At 48.4% G+C, this 26,004-nt stretch overlaps 1 long non-coding RNA gene across 1 annotated transcript in view; it reads right to left on the reverse strand.

Annotated features, from left to right (window-relative positions):
* Positions 1-3,934: 3,934 nt before the first annotated feature.
* LOC138247259 (uncharacterized) overlaps positions 3,935-26,004 on the reverse strand; it is a 90,827-nt gene continuing 68,757 nt past the window's right edge. The window contains exons 2-3 of the long non-coding RNA XR_011194393.1: positions 4,136-4,177; positions 3,935-3,997 (exon numbers count right to left, since the gene is read on the reverse strand). This is a non-coding gene — a long non-coding RNA (uncharacterized lncRNA). The remainder of the gene's footprint in view (positions 3,998-4,135; positions 4,178-26,004) is intronic.

The following is a 26,004-nucleotide window of genomic DNA, read 5'->3' on the forward strand; positions in this document are numbered from 1 at the left end:
GGCCACATTGCCCGAGTATGCCCGAGAAAGCAGGATAGTAGTGAGCCAATGGAGATTGGAGTTACTAGGCGACGGGTACTGTGTACCGGAAGAGGTAACCAGAAGTTTAAACAGACCCTGAATGTCAATGGACGAGCAGTATGGGCCCTTATTGATTCAGGGTGTAGCCAATCTGTGGTGAGGAACGACATAGTTAACATGGTAGATAAAGGAACAGAGCGATGGGTGAATATTTGTTGTATTCACGGAGATAAAGAACAATACCCTTTACATGAAATAACGGTGAAATGGGGAAACTACATGGATATCCTACCGATGGGTATAATGACAGACCTGATTGAGGAGTGTATCATTGGAACTGATTATGAACATTTTCAAGAAATCCTGGATTACGTTAGACAACCCAAACTGACCCAGGATTGGTGGAAAGAAGCACCTTTTTCGGACAGCGTTATAGAATGCCCCACAACCCGTAGGAAATTGTCACGCAGAGAGAAACGAATAGAAAAATCGAATTACCTGGGAAAAGAGATACCAGGACAGAGCACCGGTCTTATTGCCGAAACACATGAGGTCCCTGTCAGTTTTCCCCAACAACAAAGAGAAGATCCTTCTCTCACCCAAGCCTGGAAGTCAGCAAGAGAGGAAGAAACCGAGGAGGTGGGTCCCTACTTCCTAGTCAAGAAAAACCTCTTATACAGGATAACCACTACTGGTGCGGGGGAACATAAACAACAATTATTGGTACCCGAACATTATAGAACTCAGGTCATAACTATGGCTCATTGTCAACCAGGTGGGGGTCATTATGGGAGGGAAAAAACACAAGAATATCTCCTTCTACGGTTTTACTGGCCGGGAGTTTTCGCCCACATACGCAAATATTGTTCCCAATGTCCCAGGTGCCAACTTACTGAACCAGGTAGACCTAAGAAAGCCCCTCTAATGCCCCTAACCATCATAGACATTCCATTCAGTAGGATAGGAATGGACCTGATTGGGCCTGTAGTACCATCAACGAAAGGTCACACATATATCCTAGTCATGGTTGACTATGCCACCCGATACCCCGAGGCCGTTCCATTAAAAAGTATGACAACCAAAACGGTTGCCCAAGCAATGATCAACATTTTCTCTCGAGTTGGGTTTCCGCATGAACTACTCACCTACCAGGGGACTCCCTTTATGTCTACTCTCATGAAGCAGGTGTGTAAGACCCTAGGTATTTCCCAAATTCGAACTTCGGTATACCATCCCCAGACGGATGGACTGGTGGAACGGTATAACGCCACAGCCCTTTTGAGCTCGTGTTCGGAAGACAGCCGCGATCCCTTTTAGATATGGCCATTGAAACATGGGAGGAAGAGGCAGAAGAAGGAGGAAGACCCCTTCTAGAATATGCCCACAATTTACGGTCTCAGCTACAAGGTCTATGGGACACAGTCAGAGTAAATATGGAACGAGCTCAACAAACTCAAAAACAATATTATGACCGAGGGAGTAAGTTAATGGTTTTACAACCAGGAGATCAGGTTTTAATAATGCGTCCAACATCTGAACAAAAACTAATCGCCAAATGGCAGGGCCCCTATAAGATACTACGAGCTGTTTCTCCTGTCACCTACCTGGTTGAAATATCGAACACTCCTCAGAAAACCCAGATTTATCATATAAATCTCCTAAAAAATGGGAAGAACCAGACAACTCAGACACTTCCAGAGTAATGGCTGGATTCTTATGTCCTAGTACCAACTTAAATATCGAGTTCTGTCCAACCGAACACAGCAATGAGGAGGGGCTACCCGAAGTAAATGAAACCTTAACGAGATCAGAGAAGGAATAGGTATATAGCTTACTAGAACACTTCCGGAAGTTCTTTTCAGTAATGCCAGGTAAAACCACCTTGATAACCCATAAAATAAGAACTACACCAGGGAAAATTGTTAGGTTACGGCCGTATCGTATTCCAGAGGCGAGGAAACAGATTATGGAGACTGAAATACAGAAAATGTTAGAACAAGGAGTGATAGAACCATCAACTAGTCCCTGGTGCTCCCCGGTTGTTCTGGTGCCAAAACCTGATGGTACTATTAGATTCTGTATTGACTTCAGGAAGCTTAACGAAAACTCAATGTTTGACACATATCCCATACCCAGAGTAGATGACGTCCTAGAAAAACTAGGAAAAGCAAAATATATGTCTACCCTAGATTTGACAAAAGGGTATTGGCAGATTCCCTTAGCCCCAGAGGATAAAGAGAAAACAGCTTTTGCTACTCAGTCCGGTCTTTATCAGTTCACCGTGCTACCATTCGGTCTCCATGGAGCACCAGCTACATTCAACGGTTAATGGATAGACTCTTAAACCCATTTCAGTCTTTTGCAGCAGCTTATCTAGATGATGTAGTGATCTTTAGTGAATCCTGGAACGATCATCTAAAACATTTACAACAGATTTTCCACACTCTCACCACCGCTGGGTTAACTGCCAACCCCAAAAAGTTTGTTATAGGAACACCCGACATATCATACTTAGGCTACAAAATTAGTCAAGGGAGCCTACAACCTCAAACAAAAAAGGTAGATGCCATTCTAAATGCACCTAATCCTACAACAAAGAAAGATTTACGCTCGTTCCTAGGGTTGGTAGGCTACTATAGAAGGTTCATACCTGACTATTCCACCCTTGCCGCCCCTCTCACGGATCTTCTGTCTAAATCCCATCCTAATAGGTTAGCACCTTTTTCGGATCAACAGAAAGCTAGCTTTGAGCAACTGAAGTCATATCTGACCAAAGATCCAATACTCCGGTGCCCGGATTTTTCGAAGCCTTTTCATCTATACACTGATGCCTCGGATGTCGGTTTGGGGGGAGTACTGGCCCAACCCGACGGGGAAGGTAGGGATCACCCGGTAGTATATGTCAGTAGAAAACTGTTTCCCCGGGAAAAACACTATCCAACCATTGAAAGGGAATGTTTGGCCATTAAATAGGCGGTGGATACCTTACAGTATTACCTTTTGGGCCGCCCTTTTATACTTTTTACGGATCATGCTCCCCTCACTTGGTTGTCTGCTCATAAGGATACCAATTCACGGATTTTAAGATGGTTCCTTGAACTACAACCATTTTCCTTTCAGGTCCGTCACATACCGGGACCCCAACAGACCCCAGCTGATTATTTATCTTGGTTCCCAGACTCTGCTACGGTCCTCGAGCAGGACCGTTCATGGGGAGAGGTGTGTGACCGGGCGTTCCCGGCGAGGGGAGCCACGGATGACGTATCGGACGGTGCCGATACGTCATTTCCGTGTCTTCCCGTTGCCGGGGAGACGTGGCGAGAGCGAGGCAGGCGGGACGGCGTTACCGGGGAAACCAAGACGGTTTCCCGGGACGGGGGCAGAAAAGGAGAAGACGCGCTGCAAGGACGGGAGGAGACGGACACGGAGAAGGAGATCGGAAGGAGAGAGGAACGCGAGGAGGAACAGAAGGACAGGAGGAGAAAGGAACGCGAGAAGCAGAAGGAGGACGGGAGGAGAGAGGAGAGTGAGGAGCAGAAGGAGGACGAGAGGAGAGAGAAGTGCCAGAGCCTGGAGAAAGGAGACCAACAGGAGGACCACTACAAAGCCAGCCACGACCCTGGAGGGTCGTGGCTAAACAAGGTACGGTCCTTGTGGACACAGAAAGGGGGCATAAGTAAAAAAGGGACTGGGGAGGGGTTATAGAGGAGGGGTGGGAAGGGAGGTATAAAAGGGGCACCACGACTAGCACATCAGTGACACTTATTTTTCACTAAAAAATAGATGTGATCACGTCACTCCCCAAACTCCTCACTGGCACCAACCCCCTCCTTTTTGTGTTTACCTATTCCCCAGTCCAGAGATAGTAGAGAGAGAGAAAAACCCCGGATATAAACCCAATACTTACCTTAGCGCTTTTCCTTCTGTTTCCGGTATCATCCTGGATTCATACGAGCAAGCAAGGCCGTATTTTCACCTGTAAAGACAACAAGATCAACATAGAATCACCAATCTGGGAAAAGATAAAGAAGAAGAACAGAACGACAGGAAAAGCCAATCGTCCTTTTTGTTAAAACACTTTATTTCACCATACAACTTAAAATAAAACACTTACCACTAAAAAAACAATGCCTCAGTGGTCTTTATACTGTTCGACCTGCCACAGGCACATATGACAAAAAAAAGAAAGAACAAAACCGTAAACTGCTAGTGAACAGAAACTCTAATAAAGAATATATATATTATAACAACTGGCTGCAAGTCTCTCTTACGGTGGCCCTGTGACAAGGAGATTGGACATCAGACAGCACCTCAGCACCTCCCAAACCAAGGCCTCATCAGACCTAGAATAGGCCTTCCAGAACATTTCCCTCTGAATAATTGAATGTGGCAATTAAGTTGTGGACAAATGAATACACACATAAATCAGACCCCTCCTAAAGAAACTATCTGCCGATCCCAATAAACTCAAAAACTATCAACCAATTTCTCTGCTCCCCTACCTCGCCAAAGTACTTGAGAAGGCCATCAATCAACAAGTCACTGAATACTTCAAACAAAACAACCTGCTTGACAACTCCCAATAAGGTTTCCGTGCCAACCACAGCACGGAGACCACACTCATTGCAGCCAGAGATGACATCAGAACACTTCTCGATCGCAGGGAGACCGCTGCCCCAATCCTCCTTAACTACTCAGCTGCTTTTGACACCATTTCCCACCACACCCTCATCAACAGGCTGCACAACATCGACAGAGAAGAGAACACCCTAAGATGGATCACCTCCTTCCTGGCAGGACACACTTGGAGTATCCGGCTGCCTCCCTTCACCGCCGATCCCAAGAACATCATTTGCGGCACACCCAAAGGATGCTCCATCAGCCCACATTGTTCAACACCTATATGACCTCCCTAGCCAACATTGTCACATCCCACTGTCTCAAACTCATATCCTACACAGACGACACACAGCTCATCCTCTCACTCACTGAAAACCCCTCTGCCATTAGAACTAACGTTCATAATGCTACGTCCAATGTAGCAGACTGGATGAAATCAAACTGCCTCAAACTCAACTCAGACAAAATGGAAGTACTGATCTCCAGGAGAAGCACATCCTTATGGGATCACAGCTACTGACCAGCCAAACTCAGACCCACCCCCAGGCCAACAGACCACGCATCCAATCTCAGTATCACCCTCAACAGCAAACTGACAATGAGGCCACAAACCAATAAGTCATCTCCTCCTGCTTCCACACCCTCTGTATGCACTGTAGAATCTCCAGATGGATCCCAGTCAAAACCAGGAAAACCATCACCCAGGCACTCATCACCAGCAGCCTCTATTATGGCAATGCACTCTATTTTGACATTTCCACCCAGCTCCTCAAAAGGCTCCTGACCATACAGAACGTGGCAGCCAGACTCGTCTTGGACCTCACCAGATGGGTCCTCCCCACCCCCACCTCTGAAAACTCCACTGGCATTCCATCCAGAACATGCCAGTTTAAGATCCTTACGCATGTGTACAAGGCCTCAACCACCAACTGAAATTCCAGCAAACCACCAGACACCTGAGCTCCTCCTCACTAGCCCTGGCACACACACCCGAATCCGTTGCAATGGAGGCCCTTCCGTTTCCTACATCGCTGCCAAGATCTGGAACAACCTGCCCCTTCACCTCTGAACTGCACCCTCCCTTGCAGGCTTAAGAAAGAAACTCAAGACCTGCCTCTTCAATGGAGACCTCACACCCCAGCTCCCAGTATCCCCCTAAGGTAAAAGTGCCACGCTATACAAATGTTGATTGATTGAGATAGTTAAAAATTTGGCTGCCTTGACATTATATTGGAAGCATAAGGCAAGATTGTGTATTTGGATGGAGAGGTCTGAAGTGGACAATATATTTGTAGGAAAGAGTAAAAGTGATCATACCTTTGAGGTGCAAGGGAATGATACGTTGTGCTTGGATGGGAAGGATTCTATTTTATCTGTGGAGAATGTGCTTATTTTAAGTTGCCCAAGGGATGGTGTGGTACATGTTATTTAGGTGTATTTTTCCCCAAGATCTATCAAATAGAACCTCTTGATGACCCTATTTGAAGAAAAGGTTCTAGACCTAAGTAAGGTGTTAGGGCTGTAGAGGTAGTAGGGGATATATTTGGTGCATTGATTCCATCTATGGGAGTAATTTTAAATGGTGTCTATCATAATGTATATGTTGGCTACTAGTGTAGCTGGAGTCTCTGAAATGGTAGCTATAAGATCCGTGGTTTTGCAGAATCGTCTTGCTTTAGATATCTCACTCACAAAGGAGGGCTGAGTCTGTCAGATTTTGGAAGTTCAGCAGTGCTATACTTACATCCTGTACAAGAGTAAGGATTTGGAGAACTATATCCGGAATATTTCTGGGTTGATGAAAGATTTGCAGATTTTGGAAGCAACTGGTACCTGGGAAGCCATTGGTGAGAGAGTTGCTGCTATAGGCAAATGTTTTAGAAAATTAAGAAGTAGAGTTGTGGGTTTTGTTTTAAAGCCTTTGTTGGTTATTGCTCTATGTCCAATAGTCCTGCAAGTGGGATTCTGATTTTTCCAGAGAATGAAGAATGGAAAGTTGAGGAAGAGGCAGCTCTTGAGCTAGAGGATAGTCAGTGTAAATATTATGATGATATGAAACGTCTAAAGAAGTCCAGACAAAAGCTGGTGAAAACAACCAGGTTCTAGAGAGTCTCATTTGAGAAGGAAGAGAGTTTGTGATGATTTAATATGTCATCATAGGGGGGATGGAGAGAGCGTAATCTGGCTGAACCAATATGCATTCCTTAAGGGCTGATGAAATGTATTCAATGACATATGTAATATGTGGTTAACTGTGTTCACACAAACGAAGAGCGTTGAAAGTTGTGAACTGAAGTATATCTGTAAGTAGAAATGTAGAATGATCATATGCAAATCACATGTATGAAGTATTATTCAATGTATATTATGATATACTAGGTAATTGACAATCCATAGTAATTCCCCATTTATACTATTTATGTCAAATGCATGTATAACCATCTAGTTGAATATGCATTGAGATCTATGGAAGTTTTGTTCTTGCTGTGTATTTCTTTATTGCAGGTGCATCAACAGAGTCTTCAGTTAATAAAAAGCTTAATGCTAGCTGTAGATAAAGAGGTGTGGGAAGTATGGGGAGTGTTAATGAGGAGATGTGAAGAATATCTCCCCTCCAGATCCCTGAAGGCGAGAATGATCCAAGGTCATCCTGATGCTTGGACTGAGACATGAAAGTCTAATGAGAAGATACCATTCACGTTCATGTATAAACCATGGAAAGTTACTGACATGACAGTGACGTCAACTATCTGAGTTTTGATGGGATGCAGGTGTTTTAGCCAGTTAGAGATTCAAATTCCCTTTGCCCTTTGACTAGAGCAGACTCTTAGAGACTGAGGGGCTAATTTACAAACTTTTTGGAGAAGGTCAGTGTTGAAAGTCTTTTTGTTGTGAAGCCCTGCTTTAAAACAAAAGGGCTGGAATGCTCTGTAGCTACAAGATACGGTGCATTTCTGTCCTTCTCCTTCGCGCTGGCACACAAATTTCTGCCATGGGCCAACGCAGGAACCCTTGCACCATGGTGCAAGGAAGCCTGCATTGCAGGGATGATTGTTTTTGTGCTGTTTCTGATCAGAAAGGGACACCTTCTTCCACAGGAACAATCATGAGAGGCTTTTTCTTCCTTCTATGTGTGCAGAAGAATGCAGCACAAATAGAAAGAGGAAAAAACAGGGAGAAGTAATGGTATTTCTCCCCTCTGCGCCACCCTTAGGAAAATGACACATTCCCAGGTTTTTGAAACCTTGTAAATCTGGAAATGCGTCACATTCCATGGGTGTTGCATGGGAACACCTGCAGCAACACTCATGGAACACCCCTTTCACGCAGAGTAATCCATGAAAGGGGGCCATATCTACAAGGCCATGTAAAGCTACACAAAGTGGCTTTGAGTGGCCTCATAGGTATGGCCTTGCTCAGCCCTCCTCAGCTCACATATCCTAGACCACAACACCATAACGGCAGTAATAGGAGATCTTTTCTATGTGTGTGCTTTCTGTATGAATGAGAGAGTGGAGTGTGATATGAGGGTGGAAAAAAAGTTATAATTACAGATACAAATGATACATACACAGTAAAGTGTTTTTATGTGAAATGTATGTGAAACGTATGAAATCATTTTTCTTTGTTTTCTTTCCACAAATGGGTTTTAGAAAAATGACAAATTGTAAAATAATTGTAAATAATGCTTTGGATGTGCAAATCGAAAAGCATAGTAGCACATATTTAACATGATGAAAATAAATAAAAAATATATTTGAAAAAGTTACATCATTTGAATATTGTTTTTGGTCAGGCCATTGAGCAATTAGAGGGACTATAGAAGGCATACAGGGCATGTGGGATATTGTACTCTTATTGTGTTTGTTTTCCCCCTTTTCCCAGACCTATAATCAATAAATGGGGGGAGGGGTTCTGGGATTTTTAAGTTCTGCTGCTACAGCGTTGCCAACATTTGTGCTTGTCTGAATGGGAGCCACTGCCATTTCCTGTCTTGTCAGGAACAGTGTGTGAGCCAGCCAATCTGCACCATTGGAGCAACACTCACTGCGGTGGTGCCATTACAAGGTCCCTACCTATTCCTCACTTCAACATTTTAAAGCATCAGCTGTGGGCTTCTGAGGAAAACTTTGGACTCCGGCAGTTATAATTTTAGTGGGGCTGCCTATTTTGGTGACTCTAAGAGCCTTAACACAAGTCTTCACAATATTTGTCATGCAATTTATGTTTTATTCACAATGCAGCGCTGGCTAAGGTACGGGATAAGCTAGGCGCTGCTCCTCCGCTAAGGCGAAGGCGCATCGCATCCCTCCTCAGCAGCAGCAGCTGTCAAACATTTACAATAAAAAGATAATAAACTATGTTTATTATCTTTTATTGTAAAAGGAGGGGGGCCACAGGCTGTGACAAGCATTGAGGGAGAGTGCATAGCACTCTTCTTCAATGCACATGTATGTTTGGCCAGCCGTCTCAGGATGGCCAAACATGCAGGCACACTAGGGCCCTCATTCTGACTTTGGCGGGCGGCCTCTGCCGCCGGCCAAAGTCCCGCCGGTAGAATACCGCTGCGCGGTCAAAAGACCGCCGCGGTAATTCTGAGTTTCCCGCTGGGCTGGCGGGCGACCGCCAGAAGGCCGTCCGCCAGCCCAGCGGGAAACCCCCTTCCATGAGGATGCCGGCTCCGAATGGAGCCGGCGGAGTGGAAGGGGTGCGACGGGTGCAGTTGCACCCGTCGCGATTTTCAGTGTATGCGTGGCAGACACTGAAAATCTTGGTGGGGCCCTGTTAGGGGGCCCCTGCAGTGCCCATGTCATTGGCATGGGCACTGCAGGGGCCCCCAGGGGCCCAACAACACCCGTTCCCGCCAGCCAGGTTCTGGCGGTCAAAACTGCCAGAACAAGGCTGGCGGGAAGGGGGTCGGAATCCACAGCGCCGCCATGGAGGATTCCTTTGGGCAGGGGTAAACCGGCGGGAAACCGCCGGTTGCCCTTTTCTGACCGCGGCTTTACCGCCGCGGTCAGAATTGCCCATGTAGCACCACCAGCCTGTTGGTGGTGCTACCCCCCGCCTCCACCCTGGCGGTCATAGACCGCCAGGGTCAGAATGAGGCCCTAGGCTCTCTCCAACCCAGAAATGCAGGCACTGCATTGTTGGGTTGGGGACAGCAGGCAGAAACTCCCACTCTGCCGTGGAGTGCCCTGGCTCAGCACTCCGACCAATCCAAACGCTGCTGTCGTTCTGTTAGCAGCATGACAGCAGCGTTCAGATTGGCTGCAGAGCAGGCTGGGAGCCTGTGCCTGCAGCTGCAAAGAAGGCGAGAGGAGCAGCGCTTGGTAGGGGCGGCGAAGGCGATTCAGGTGTTTTCTTAAATTAATTTTTCTCCCCCGCATCTCCCCCAGCACTCTCTGCTACACGTGTCTCTGCCCCCGCCATGCGCCGCAAGCCACTCCTGGGATAGACACAGCATGAAAAAAGCAAATTACACCAACTCAGTCTTTCTATTAGCAATTGTTTCATGAAAGAGTGATAGAGGTTTTACCGAGAACGGAAGTGTTTTTACGCAGTACTGGTTTTACAGAAAATGTGAGAGAGAGTCTACTATATAATCATTAACAGCCACTTCACTCGTTATTTTCCCAGCAGAATGTCTCTACACGTAGTCAACTTGACAGTGCTTAGAATCCCTTTTTAACCACAATGCATTAGCGAGATAGCTCTTTGGCCTAATAAACCTAGTGTATGAACTCTCAAGGGGCTCACACAGACCTCTGTTTTCTACATTTATTTTGTAGTATTCTTCTTATGAAGTTGACTGGTCCTGAGCGGAGTTACACCTGTTGCCCTTAGAATGGTCTTCCTCCAAACTTTTCTTCTGCTTGCCTCATATTTTTGCTGATTCTTTGTGTTGGCCTTAAACCTCTGAGCACCTTACCACTGCTGACAGGGCTAAAGTGCATGTGCTTTTCCCCTAAACACAGTAACATTGTTGTATAGACAATTAGCATATTTAATTTACTTTTAAGTCCCTTGTAAAGTGGTATACCACATACCCAGGGCCTGTAAATTAAATGCTACAAGTGGGCTTGCAGTAGTGATTGTGCCACCTATTTAAGAAGCTAAGTAGCCCTTTAAAGTAAACATGTTTGAGGCCTGCCACTGAAGAGCCTGTGTGCTGTTTTACTGCAACATCGACATAGGATTTGAAACTCCTTGCCATGTCTTAAATTTTCCTTTTATAACACATGCGTCACTCCTAAGGTGGGCCATAGGTAGCCCATAGGACAGGGTGCTGAAGAAGTAAAAGTTAGAACATGTACTTTGTCTTGCTAGTGAAAAATGCATACATTTATTTTTCACTGCTGTGGGGCATAATCCTTTCATAGGTTAACATTGGGAATTCCTTAATACACTTTTAATCTGTAATTCCTGATTAGAAAGGAGTAGGTGAATCATGTTTCATATCTTTGGAACGGTAATGATAAATCATATTTACTGCTAAAGCCAGATTTAACATTACTATTTTAGAAATGCCACTTCTAGGCAGTGGGCATTTCTCTGCTCTTACAGCTCTGTGTGCCTGCAGCCTGTCTCCAATACATGTCTGGGGTGGGTGACAGCTACACTTTGTGCAGTCCCTCTAGACAGCCACAAACATAGGAAGGTTATGTGTTTCTGAGTGTTCATCAGCATTCATCTGCATTCTGATGGCTCTTCCTTGACAGGAAGGGTGGGAGGGGCTGACACACCTGAATAGGCAGTTCTTGTCCCCACATAAAAGGCTGATTACCCTCTATTGATAGTCTGGAGCCAGGGCTGAGGAAGAAGCATACTTGTGCACTTCAAAGACCCTTCATTGAAATCACCACCGCTTCAAAGGCACATTTGGGTACTGGTACTGGGTCTCAAATCAGGCACTTCTGGACCTACAACTGGACTTGGTCAGAAGAACTGTGGTGGTGCTGCTAGGACTATTACTCTGCTTTACTGCTGACCTGGAATTACTGCTTTTCTGATGTGTTGTCCTGCTGCCTGCCGCACTCTGACATTGCAAAGGGAGAGCTGGACTCTGCCTTGCACTCCAAGGCTATCTCCAAGGGCGTGTTGGCTTGCCTCCTGTTGCTAGAGACTCAGGGATATCAAAGTCTCTACCCCTGTTCCAGTGCCTGGTTCACTGCATTTCCTGTCTGCTGGAAGCAGCCACCTAGGCATATACCCTGTTGCTCGAGTGAAATCAGCATATCACACTTTGGGCCTGAGCAGCACCTCTGGAATTGCTGCATCGACTGACGCGTCCCCTGCCTGCTGGAAGAAGCATCCCGTGCATCAGCATTGACATAGCACTGAAACCACTGCATTGCCACCATCGCTAAAGGACGATTGATGCATACCTTGGATAGTATAGAGAAACATGGCTTCAGAATCAATGCATCTCGGCTTCAAAACTGATTTTCGGAAAATGATTCACCATCACTGCTTGTGAAAAATCAATGCATCACCTCAAATGTGGCACCGTCATCAATGCATCCACGGATGCATCGCTTGCCTGTGCTCTGCATCTCACTGTTGCATCCAGGATCAACGTACTATGTTCACAGAGCCTGCGTGACTCCTTTACTTGGTTCGTGCACCATTGAGGTCAGCTTGAACTGTTGGCTTTTTCCCCTGTCGGGGGTGACCTCAAGTAACCCCTAAAGTGTTATTCACTTCCAAGCGCTAGAACTCTTTTTATTCTTCTTAAATTAATTTCTCGACTTGTACTCATTGGATTATTGTTGTTCTGGTCTTCAATTATTTATAAAATCATTTCTAACCTAGTTTGGAGTCTTTTGTGGTGTTTTCATTGTGTTGCTGTCTGTGGGGGTCATTCTGACCCTGGCGGCCGGTGGCCGCCAGGGCCACCGACCACGGGAGCACCGCCAACAGGCTGGCGGTGCTCCCACGAGCATTCTGACCGCGGCGGTTCAGCCGCGGTCAGAAGCGGAAAGTCGGCGGTCCCCCGCCGACTTTCCGCTGCTCGGGGGAATCCTCCATGGCGGCGGAGAGCGCTCCGCCGCCATGGGGATTCTGACACCCCCTACCGCCATCCTGTTCCTGGCGGGTCTCCCGCCAGGAACAGGATGGCGGTAGGGGGTGCCGCGGGGCCCCTGGGCCAATGGCATGGGCACTGCAGGGGCCCCCGTAAGAGGGCCCCGCAAGGTATTTCAGTGTCTGCTTTGCAGACACTGAAATACGCGACGGGTGCAACAGCATCCGTCGCACCTTCCCACTACGCCGGCTCCTCGTGGGAAGGTAGATTTGCCCTGGGCTGGCGGGCGGCCTTTTGGCGGCCGCCCGCCAGCCCAGGGCAAATCTCAAAATACCCTCAGCGGTCTTGTGACCGCGGAGCGGTATTTTGACGGGGGAACATTGGCGGGCGGCCTCCGCCGCCCGTCAATGTCAGAATCACCCCCTGTGTGTTTTGCACAAATGCTTTACACATCACCTCTTTAGATAAGACTAACTGCTCTGTGCCAAGCTTCCAGAGGTTGAGCACAAGTTATCTTTTAGTGTGTATCTGACTTACCCTGATTAGAGTGGACTGGATGCATTCCCCTCACAACTATCACAAAAAGCCTCTCTGAACAGAAAGAATGACAGGCACTCACGGGGCACTCTTGAATTGTGTTTATTCCAACAGTAACAGATACCTTTTTCAGCACTTAGACTTTCTCAGTGTTAATGATGTACACTTAAGCACCACTCTTTAAAACAACTTGTGATGAAAACAAATTGTTGCAATAAAAAGAGAATTTCTATATGAAACAAGTTTCAATAAAAACTTCCAAAAAGATGGTGGCCATCTTGGATTTACTACCATTGCGATGATTTCCATATATTAATGACAAAACAGGCCATGTACAGCCTAGACAATTTGTATTTCGCTAATCAATGTCATCAAATGACATTCCTTCAAATTAATTATATCCTTGAACAATTCCTGCATAGAATTAAACAATACAGTACAATTTTAGATGTCATGACAATTTTGTCAATATTCAAATTGTTGTCCCCGTCTTCATGTTGAGAATTTTTCTCCCTCACCCTTGCCCTCCAAACACATGTTCCACTTGTGACATTTGCTTGAATCATTAATCACCTATTAACCCTATCTTAGGCTGCCACTTAAATTCACATTGTAACACAATATAATGAGAACCAAATCTCCTTGAATTCTAATTACTACCCATAGATGACAAGGAAGAGCGGAAGGTGGAGAAAAGAGAAAAAGAAAATAAGAAAAAAGATAAAATAGTGAAAAAAATAATAATTAATAAAGCTCTGAATGGGTCACTGTTACTATGGCTATTCTTGTGAACCTCAGAACATGATCAATCCCCTTTATCTACCCACAGTACCTCATCGTAGTTTAATCCTACAGGTATCTTAGTTTGGAGAGTGAAGATATACTTAGATTGTAGTCGCCTCAATTTCTGGGTTCGATTTCCCCCACCTTTCCCCATGGTTATTCGATCCAGGCAAAATAACTAACGCCCTTATTATGACATTGGCGGTAAATCCCACTTACCGCTACGTTGACTGCTGCCAACCTACTACCGCCGCAGCGAATATCCATTCACCATATTATGACACACATACACAAATCTGTCACTATTCAGCCACATACACAAATCCACCAGCCCAAAGGTCAGTGATAAACTGGGGGTATCAAAACCCACACCGTTACGGCAACAGAACAACGCCCACCACATTACGACCCACGAATCACCACGGCGGACATTCAACAGCGGTAAACCATTGGCAATACATACAGCTGCGCTCAAAATCGACACACAAACAAAACAACACCACATAGGACAATTTAAACAACACACACCTTACACCAATACACACACCACACCCACCCACTCACACCACTATAGAACACACACCTACATTACCCACAACCCTTTACCATTACAAACCATTGCCACAAGAGAGACAGCAAGACCACAGACACAACCAGAGCCACACACCACTCACACCTATACACCACTCACGCACCCCACATCAAACACCCTAACACATTACACAACACACCCTCACCTACAAACCTCACACAACACCTATAGCACCACAAAGACACCCCCGCTTCACAGAGGAGGAGCTAAGGGTCATGGTGGATTAAATCATCAGGGTAGAGCCACAGCTATTTGGAGCACAGGTGTAGCAGATATTGATAGCTAGGAAGATGGATCTATGGCGGAGAATCTTGGACAGGGTCAATGCCGTGGGACAGCACCCAAGAACTAGGGAAGGTACGTTCCATTGCAGCAAGACACCAACTCGCTGTACAGAGGACTGGCGGTGGACTCCCACCTCCTCCCCCACAACTAACAGCATGAGAGGAGCAAGTCTTGGCAATCCTACATCCTGAGGGCCTGGCCGGAGCAGGAGGAGGACTGGACTCTGATAAGTCAACTCTATACTACTAGTACCCCCCCTACCTGCAAGCCATCACATACCCCCACCCTCACTCCCTTCACTCCACCACTACCCACACACCCCACCATCACATCTCACTCATCCCAATTCCAAGCCCTGCATGCTCCACCAATGCATGTAAACCACTCTCAACCCTGAATTGACACTCATAACTGAAGCATGCACGCTATAGAGAACTAATCATCCCACCATACACCAACGTACACAAGTGAAAGCTGCCAGGGCAAATCCAACCCCACAGGTACCCCAGCCAATGTCACCAGAGAGGAGGTGCCAGCAATATCCAGTCCCCCAACAGAAGAGGCCCACAGTGATGACAGCAACTCCGGTCTTCAGGATCCAGATGACCAACTTGGCCCATAAGGGATCTCTGGACAGCCGGTTACCCAGGCCCAGTTACACACCACCCACCACAGAGCCTCCCTCATCAGGAAACACCACCACATCACCCACCCAGCATACCCATACCTCTGACCCCAGGCCACACCTCATACCCATGACAATCAGGGACCTGGGGTCAGTGGCCGTGGGCACACGGTTTAGGTGACAGAGGCACAGGCCAACAGGGAAACTGGGAGGAGTGCTGTGCGCCACAGGGAGAAAAGGCCCAGGGTACCGACTCTCCAGGAGCCACTTGCAGAGATCCTGGAAGCATATCAACATTACCAGGACAGGATGTGCCAGATCCTGGACAATGTGCAGGATAACAGGTGGCTGCAGGAGGGACAGTACCAGGGGATCAGGGAGGACTTGCAGACCATCAACAACACCCTGATTTCCATAACATGGGTGCTGGCAGACATGGCAAATATTATGAGGGAGGCAGTCACACACCAGCGGGCCCCTGCCACTAGCCAGACATCTGAACAGCCTTCCTCCTCCGCTGCTGCGAGTGGCCAGGAGGCCCTGCCACAGGACTCATACCCATACACCAACAAAGACTGGGTGGGAACCAGGGCTCACCTATTAGCCACACCCTGTGCCTCTGTAGTTGGCCCATCACATTTGGGATGCTGCTATTTCTGAGGACAAAGGCATCATGCACCGTCCCAGGATACTTAGCATTGATGTGGGAGATGTACTGGCCGCCAAGCACACCATCTGTACATTCATAGAGTGGAAACGCTTACGATTTCTGAACACCTGTTCATTCTGAAGGGGAGGGGGCAAATGCAATATGTGTTCCATCAATCCCCCCAAATATGTTGGGGATATGTCCCATTGCATAGAACATGGCCTTCACTGTGGCCAAATCTTCCACTTGGGGAAATACAATGTAGCTGCAGATGTGTGTAATCAGGGCAGACAACACTTTTTTAAGCACTATTGAGAACATTGGCTGTGACATTCCTGCTGCCAAGCCCATTGTCACTTGAAAAGAACCAGTTGCCAGGAAATGGAGTCTGATAGAACTTGCACAAAAGGGGGGATCCCAGTGGGGTAACGGATAGCAGATATCAGTCAGGCTCCAATTGGGCACACAGCTCTGTGATTGTGGCCCTGTCAAGTCTATAGGTGAGGATAATGTGCCTGTCCTCCATTGCTGCCAAGTCCACTAGGTGTCTGTACACTGTGGTATGTCTCCACCTCCTATTCATGCACTACATCATCATCCACCACCAGCATCATCACCACACCAAGCAGAACACACACCTCACTGGCAGACACTTCCACAACAGACATACACACATCCCCTGTGTCCCCTCCCACTGTGTCTGTACCCCCCTCCTAAGGTACACAAACGCAAGCACTCAGACACCCAACAGCCACCCACCTCACAACAGCAACCAGCCCATGCACCAGCAGACAGACACCTCCAACAACCACTCCCTCTTCCTCCACTCCCATTCCTCCTCCCTCTTCCCACCCCAATGTCCCTAAAAACTGTTCCTATCCACCATTGACCTCTTCCCTCCCCCATCCTGCATGTATGGCCAAGGTAGGAAGAACCCAGCCAAGCACCTCAGCCACCCTGTCCATAGGCCCAGTCGTTACCACACCCACTTGTGGTGGAAAAGGATCCAGGCCACATGTCCTGAAGGTGAAGGAGCCTGCACCAGGCAGCGTCAAGGGAATGAAGCCTGCCCCAGCTGCCAGAAAGAGAATGGAGCCTGCACCAGCAGCTGCTAAGAAGATAAAGGAGCCTGCCCCAGCAGCTGCTAAGAAGGTAAAGGAGCCTGCACCAGCTGCCAGAAAGACCAGGGAGCCTGCACCAGCAGCTGCTAAGAAGGTAAAGGAGCCTACCCCAGCAGCTGCTAAGAAGGTAAAGGAGTCTGCCCCAGCTGCCAGGAAGAGCAAGGAGCCTGCACGAGCAGGCAGGAGGAGCAAGGGGCCTGGGGCAGGAACTGTGACCGAGCCCCCATCACCAACCATGGTTGTGCAGCCGTCCGAGGTTGCAGAGGATGGGCAGGAGCCTCCCCCCTCCCAGCAGCACCACCAACTCCAGTGGGCAGCCGTCTGAGTTTGCAGGGGATGGGCATGAGTCTCCCCTCCACCAGCAGCACCACCACCTCCAGTGGGCAGCCATCTGAGGCTGCAGGGGAGGGGCTGAAGCCTCCTCCCACCAGTAGCAGTACCACCACCACCAGTGGGCAGCCATCCGAGGCTGCAGGGGATGGGCTGGGGCCTCCTCTCACCAGCAGCAGCAGCACCACCACCACCAGTGGGCAGCCATCCGAGGTTGCAGGGGTTGGGCAGGAGCCTCCCCCCACCAGCAGCACCACCACCACCTCCAGTGGGCAGCCGTCCAAGGTTGTAGGGGATGGGAGGAGCCTCCCCCCACCAGCAGCAGCACCACCACTGAGCAGCCGTCACCGCCGGCGGACAGTGTGTAATCTTGGCTCCATGGGCTGCTGTGCGTCCTTCCCCCTGCAAATCCAGAAGTTATGACACCCACCTGAGAGACTGTGACCTTGCCCTCCCCAGGATCAAGAGCACAGGGCACGAGGCCCTCTCCAGAACCAGTGGGTAAGACACCCACATAAGAGACTGTGGCCTTGCACTTGCAAGGAACAAGCACAGGGCATGTTGCTCCCTCCAGAACAAGTGGGCAAGTCACCCACTCAAGAGACTGTGGCCTTGCGCTCCCAGGATCAAGCACAGGGTTTGTTGCCCCCTCCAGAGCAAGTGGGCAAGTCACCCGCTCCAGAGACTGTGGCCTTGCACTCCCCAGGATCAAGCACAGGACATGTTGCCCCCCCCAAGAGCAAGTGGGCAAGTCACCCACTCCACAGACTGTGGCCCTGCACTCCCCAGGATCAAGCACAGGGATTGTTGCCCCCTCTACAACCAGTGGTCTTGTTCCATCCCCCGGCTGAGGTGCACCCCGTCCCCCTGAGGTGCCCTGCCTATTTATCAACTGATGCCCCTGCAGAGTTCTCTCTACGTTGATGAAGGTGACATGTGTGGCCTTGGCCTCTGGCCTACGAACATTGTGGACTGGGTGGTGTCCCTTTTTGTGGATATATGTATATATCTATTATCTTGGAAAACTTATTTGTCTTGATGTGTTACTCTCTTTACATTGCCTTTTTCAAAATTGTTTTGTCCTTGCATTATTCATCCAAGTTACGGGGTAAAAATGTTTTTGTGATGCAGCTGATTGTGTGTATGGTGTTGGGGGAGGGGTGTGTGTGTGTCACTGTTGTTTTCCTCTCCCTCTCCCTTATGTGCTAGGTGGCTGTACTCACTGTCGTCATCTTCGCCGGAATTGATGTTCGTGGTGGAGCCGCACATAAAATATCATGGGGAAGACATGCAGCTCGGGCTCCATGGCAGCGTGGTTCTTCCCTGGGTCTCCAATGGTGAGTCCTTTCCCTACTGAGCTCTGTTTCCGCCAGGCTTTTGATGTTGTTGGTACCGCCCCGGAAAAGGTGGCGGTTTGCTGTGTCTTAATATGGTGGGCGGAACAGTGGCTTCCGCCTGGCTGTAGGCGGCTACCACCGTGCTGCCTGTTTTTTCCACACTGGTGGTCAGTGTGGTATATTGGTTGTCTATCAGAGATCTTTTCGCCATGGTCATAATTTGGCGGTAATTACCGCCGGCCTGTTGGCGGTATTACCGCCCCTTTAACACCAACCGCCAGGGTCGTAATGAGGGCCTAAGTCTGCCTGTGTAAAGTTTGTTGCACGGACAGACTAGACAATATACAGTGTAATCTGAATTGCAGTTCAACAGATGCGTGTGTCTACTCTTAGTTTTTTGTCTTGGTATATCATGTTCTTTGACCTATTCTCCTTATTTGCAAGCTTTACAGTCTAGACATGGATAAAACCCTTCCACATTACCTCACTACTGTTCATGCTTAACACAATGGCCATGGATTAAATAATCTTTCAAAGAGGTGCCTGTCCTGTACAGTATGTCAGTAGTGGCTTATCTCCCATAACATTGTCAGCTTGCAGTATCTGCAGTTTTTTAGGGTACCATAAATCTGTGGGGAGTTCATGGAGAATCCCATATTTATTCTAATCTGATTTTCTATGGGCTCTCTTTGCTTATCTGCCAAAAGTTCTTGTTGTGTCTTTACTTTGACCTTCAACCTTGCTCTAGAGAGAACTGGTTGAGATTAACCTCTAATATTAAACCTATCTAATGTGTCTGCTGCTGCATAATCCTCTTCTCTTGTGCAGTTACATTTGATACTTAACAATTCCCCATAAGGGATGCTGCATTTAAGACTGGTGGGTAGGAACTCTTGGCATGCACTAGGGAAGAAGTATTTCTTCTTTCTATGTGTGATGCAGAATGTGTGCAGCAGAGATTAAGATATTTTTCCTTGTTACGCTTCACCTGGGAAGGTGTAGCATTTTGGTGCATTCCCAGGTCTACCACTTTAGGAATATCTGGGAACGCGTCAAAATCCTTTGGTGTTGCATGGGAACACCAACCCAACACCCATAGACCACCTCCATGGGGCAGAGTAACACAACACAAAGAGTTGTGGTGCTGCATTGCATTACTCTGGATTTATCCAGCCACTCAGGGCCACACATGGTGGCCTTGTGTGACTTGAAAAACTACATTTTGGGCTTGTGTCGTGCATGCACCATGTTGTGCAGTGCAACAGCAATTTAAACCCACTCAAATATATAGACCTCGCTCCTTTATGATCTTTTGTGGCCTGCCTTTCAAGTAAAGCTCCGAAACCACCCTTTCCTGGAATATCCAAAAATATTTCCACCACCCAGTCTGGAGGTTGTCTGCTGTCATACTGTCATGCAATTGTAGGTCAACAAAACTATGTGCCACATATCCAGGTCCTCTTTTACTCTGTGTGTTACTCTTATCCATTCTATCCATCATATTACAAGTTCCGTGGGATATAGTTGAAATTGTAATACAGCGGCTGGGATATCTGTCACATTTGGGATGGAGTAATCCCCTCCGTCAAGGTCGTAACCAGGCCCAATATATTTTCTCTCTCTCTCTCCCTCATTCAATCCCCCCACCCTTTTGGGGGCACTTTCAGGGACTCCCATATTACATCGGCAGTGCTGAGAGGTGTCCTGGAAGGACCGGTGGAACAGTCATCGCCCTGCAGACAACCTGCCGTTCATGTGAGTTGTCAATCTCTTATACTCAGTGCCCAAAAAGGCCAAGCATGTGGTAGGGCCTTCCATTTTTTCCTCTGTCAACCTCCTTGTCTTCCCTCCTCTTGGGTGTGACACAGGAAAATGCTGTATGGGCAGTGCCACTCGCTGTATGTGCTGCAGCCACAACTCTTCACCCCAAACTTTTGCAGAATTCATGCTCCTCCGTGACTAAATCTGTTCACCATATCTAAGCCAAGCTTGCCCTCTCTGGCATGATGTCAGTTGTCCTTATCACATCCATATATTTCCATAACCCTACTCATCGTGCATCAATTTTCAATACTGTCATCCATATCTCAATCTTTGTTGGTTCTCACAGAAGCTTCACAAATTTTCTTACTTCCGCTTTTGATCCCTCTGTGCACCTCATTTCTCCATTTTGTAACTTAAACAAATCTACATACTCAGTACCATATCGCTTTTTTTGTACTTGACAATAAATAACTACCCAGTGTATTTCTAATACCCAAATAAGGAATTATCTTCACTTTCATCTACAGTGTTTTTCTCCTCTGTCTTTTTCTCCTCCCTCTTGAGTAGTTGTCATACTTTTGTCCATTGCATCTAGTTTATCTATCCCCAAATCTGTTGCGTCTCTGTACTCCTCACCTCCTCCCCATTCATCCCACATTCCACTATTCCTGCATTCCTCCTGCCTCATTCCCTCTGTGTCTTCTCCTGCGAGCTTTTTCCAAAGTTAGGAAAAGTACTTTAAGTTTTACATGTCCTGGTAATGAAAAACACATGAATTCATTTTGAACTACTGTGAAGCCTACTTCTCTTATAGGTTAACATTGTGAATTCCTTAATGTACTTTTAAGCTGTAATTCCTGATTAGAAAGGAATAGCTGTATCATGCATCATATCTTTGGAATGTCAATGAGAAATAATTTTTACTGCTAAAGTCGGATTTAACATTGCTATTTTAGAAATGCCACTTTTAGAAAGTGAGGATTTCTCTGCTCTTATAGCTCTGTTTATCTGCAGGGTGTCTCCAATACACATCTGGGATGGGTGACAGCTACACCTTGTGCAGTCCTTCTAGACAGCCACAAACACAGGAAGGTTAGGTGTGTCTGAGTGCTCATATGCATTCATCTGCATTCTGCTGGCTCTTCCTGGGCAGGAAGGACATGAGGGGCTGACACTTACTCCTGAATAGGCAGTGCCTGTCCCCTCACAAAGGGCTGATTACCCTCTACTGATAGTCTGGAGCCAGGGCTGAGAAAGATAGCATACGTGGGCACTTCAAAGACATCCCCACTTCAAAGGCAAATTTGGGTATAAATACTGGGTCTTTGACCTCCCCCTCCCAAATCAGACACTTCTAGATTTATAACCAGACTCTGGTAGAAGAACTGGGGTGAACAAACACAAATGATGAACGGAATGCGGAATTAATCAAACATTCACCAATCTGATTTAAATCCATCAATTCCTTTGCTCACCATGCCACCCCAGTTTGGATCCAGCCATATGCAAATCAGTCTTGACCCTGTTCCCCATGGGAACAGTCCAGCCCAAACTGCCGAGCCAGGTCCTCCCTGGAATAGAAACACGAATCATGGGACCCGTTTCAGGGTATCACCCTTCATCAGCCAGGCTAACTTGTATCAGGTGAAATAGTGATCCCGTGACCCACGTCTGGGCATACCCAGCGCACTTATGCCGACAACAGTAAACAAACAACAGCAAACAAACACAAATGAATGCAGAATTAATCATTCACCCCAGTCACAGATCTGGTTCTGCATCAAGGACTATTACTCTGTCGACCGCTGACCTGAAAAGACTGTGTTAGACCAGGCCTTTTTGGCAGGGTCATCCCAACCCAACCCTTTTGCCTTTCTCCTTCTGTTTTTTCTGACCCTCTTTTGGTTGGCCTTTGGGCACTTTATCACTGCTGATTAGTGCTATGGTACATGTGCTCTCCCCTCTAAACTTGGTATGACTGGCTTACACCTGATTGGTACATTAAATGTACCTGCAAGTCCCTTGTACAGTGGTATCCCCTATGTGAAGGGCCTGTAAATTAAATGCTACTAGTGGGTTTGCAGGGCAGCTTGTGCCACCCACAAAAGTAGCCTTTCAAGCCTGTCTCCTGCCTGCCTATGCAAGGCCGGCAAGTGCAATTTACTGCCACATTAACTTGGCATCTAAAGTTACTTGCCAAGCCTGGAACTCTCCTTTTGCTCTCCCCTTTTACTACATGTTAGTCCCCCCTAAGGTAGGCCCTAGGTAGCCCGATGGATAGGATATTGGCCCTCATTACAACCCTGGCGGTCGGTGGTAAAGCGGCGATAAAACCGCCAACAGGTCGGTGGAAAAAAAATGGAATTATGACCATGGCGGAAACCGCCAACATAGACAGCCACTTTAACACTCCAACCGCCACGGCGGTACAAACAAACAGCATGGCGGTCACCGCCAACAGACAGGCGGAAGACAATGTACCGCCCGCACTATTATGACAGGCCAATCCGCCACCTTTTCCGGGGCGGATTCAATGCGAACAAAAACACAGCAGAAACAGGACTTGGAAGGGAAAACACCGACCTCTACACAGCCCACGGGGAACCGGGAGGCCAGGTAGCCTGAACTCCAAATACTCCCTGCAATACTCTTCCTGCTCCTCTACCAGGAGCACGACCGACGGTGGCAACAACCATGGTGAGTACTGCACCTACAACACAGGGGAGGGGGGAGGGAAAAGAGAGTGACACACACACGCAACACGCAACACCCCCTCCCTCACCCACAACAACACACACACCAATACATGCTGAAACATTACATTTATACCCCCCAACCCCCCCTGGAAGAACACAAGGACAAAAGGAAATGATTGTAACCATTGTAAACAATAAACATCCATTAGTCAAAAATATATATACACTATAAACAAATATGTACACCAAGAATTCAAGTCCAGGTACTGCACCTATATAGTCCGTGGACCACTGGGCCCAAAATGTACGGGCGAGGCCCACACTCGATACTCGATCGAAACGGAGAGAACACTGCAGAGGCATCAGATCGAAATAAAACAGGCACCTCAGGGGGAAGGGAGGGGGGGCACCTCAGCCGGATGAGTGCACAATGCCAGCTCCACGAGGGGGCTCCATGCCCATTGATGTATCCTGGGGAGTGCAAAGCCACAGTCTCTCAAGTCTCTCCAGTGGGTGGTTTGCCCACTGCTTTATCCTGGGGAGTGCAAAGCCACAGTCTCTCAAGTCTCTCCAGTGGGTGGTTTGCCCACTGCTGTATCCTGGGGAGTGCAAAGCCACGGTCTCTCAGGTGGATGCCTTTCTCCACTGGTTCTGGAGGGGGCTTTGTGCCCAGAGTGCTTCATCCTGCCAAGGACTGAGGTAGTGGATGCCTTTCTCCACTGGTTCTGGAGGGGGCTTTGTGCCCAGAGTGCTTCATCTTGCCAAGGACTGAGGTAGTGGATGCCTTTCTCCACTGGTTCTGGAGGGGGTTTTGTGCCCAGAGTGCTATATCATGCCAAGGACTGAGGTAGTGGATGTGACACTCCACTGACGGTGGGGCAACATCGAAGCTGCCCAGGCCCCTGGAACTAACCACCAGCCTCGTACGAATTACGCCTGGGGATGGCAGCCATGTCTGCGGTGGTGCCACTGGCTCAGGATGTCGCGTGGCCGCTGGCGGTGCTTGCGGCGGGGTCAGTAGCGGCGGTGCTTGCGGCGGTCATTGGGCCAGCAGTGCTGGTGGCGGCCTCACTGACTACGGTGCAGGTGACTGGCTCACTGACTGCTGTGCTGGTGGTTGGCTCACTGACTGCCGTGCTGGCAGTGGTGTCAGTACCAGCGGTGCTGTTGGCGGGCTCACAGACTGCGGTGCTGGCGGCGGTGTGAGTAGCGGCAGTGCTGGTGGCGGGCTCACTGACCGCAGTGCTGGCGGCGGTGTCAGTAGCGCCGGTGCTGGTGGCGGGCTCACTGACTGCGGTGCTGCTGAAGGGCACAGTTTCTGCGGTGCTGGTGAAGGGCTCAGTATCTGGGGTGCTGGCGGTGGTGTCCGTGGCGGCGGTGCATGTGGCGGTGCCGGTGGCGGTCTTGTCCGCCATGCAGGTTGGCGGCGACATTGACTTGCCTTTCTTTTTCAGGCCCTTCCCCACCTGGGATGGTGGTGCAGCTGTCTTGCCACTCCCAACTACTGTCTTGGGTGAGCCCTTGGTGGCAGGTGTTTTGGCCTTCTCCCTCCAGGATGTGGGCAACTTCTTCTGTTTTGGAGGTGGGGGAATGTCCTCGGACTCGCTCCTTGGGACACTGGCAGCCCTGTTGCTTGGCGCACTCCAGAATCCGGATATTGCTGGCATCACTGTGCCCGCTGATGTGGTGGCTGAGGTGCTGGGTTGGGACCTGGAAAGGCAGGCCCTAGGGGACGGACGGGGGGAGGTGTAGGGAAGAGGTCAGCCTTTGAGAGGAAAAGCTTTTTTGACACACTGGGACGGGTAGATGGAGGGGGTTTGGGAGTGGAGGAAGAGGTAGTGGTTGTAGGAGGTGTTCGTATGCTGACTTTGGGTGAAGGTGCTTGGGCTGGAGGCTGTTGTGAGGTGGATGGCTGTTGGGTGGGTGTGTGACTGGGTTTGTGTAGTTTGGGAGGAGGGCTCACAGACACACTGGGAGAGGACACAGGGGATGTGTGAATGGTAGTGGGGGTGGTGAGTGCACGTGAGCAGTGTGTGGTGATGCGCGTGCTGGTGATGGAGGTGGTGGCTGAAGATGTAGTGCATGCAGGTGTGAGTGGAGACGTGACAGGGAGGGAGGAGGGAGACGTGGAGGAGGGGGACACAGTGGAGGTAGTGGATGTTGGTATGTGTGCATGGGTATGATGCTTGTGTGAGTGCTTGTGGGATGTGTGGTGCTTATGTTTGCCAGAGCCACCCTTGTGTGTTGAGGTTTGTGCATGCTGGTCTGATGGTGTGCTTGGGATAGGCTGAGGTACTGGGGATTTGGTCTGGGTGGAGAAAGTTGGAGGGGAGAGGCTGGACACAAGGACAATGGCTGCCATCAGTGCAGAGGCCAAAGCCTGAAATGCTCGCTGTTGGGCTGCCTGGCCAGCAATGTTCCCTCTAATTTTTTTCCACTGTGTGCCGCAGTGTAAGATCTCTGTGCGCTGCAGCCAAGGATATGTGCGCCAAGAAATTGACAATTCACGCGAGCGCAGCGCATAACTACCAAGATCTTTGGCATTTGCCGCTCCATTGCTTTGTTTTACCACTAAAGCAAAAAGGGGATATTTGTATGAACATTGCTCCATATAATAG

The sequence above is a fragment of the Pleurodeles waltl genome, chromosome 7 (assembly GCF_031143425.1).
Source record: "Pleurodeles waltl isolate 20211129_DDA chromosome 7, aPleWal1.hap1.20221129, whole genome shotgun sequence".
Classification (NCBI taxonomy): Eukaryota; Metazoa; Chordata; class Amphibia; order Caudata; family Salamandridae; genus Pleurodeles; species Pleurodeles waltl.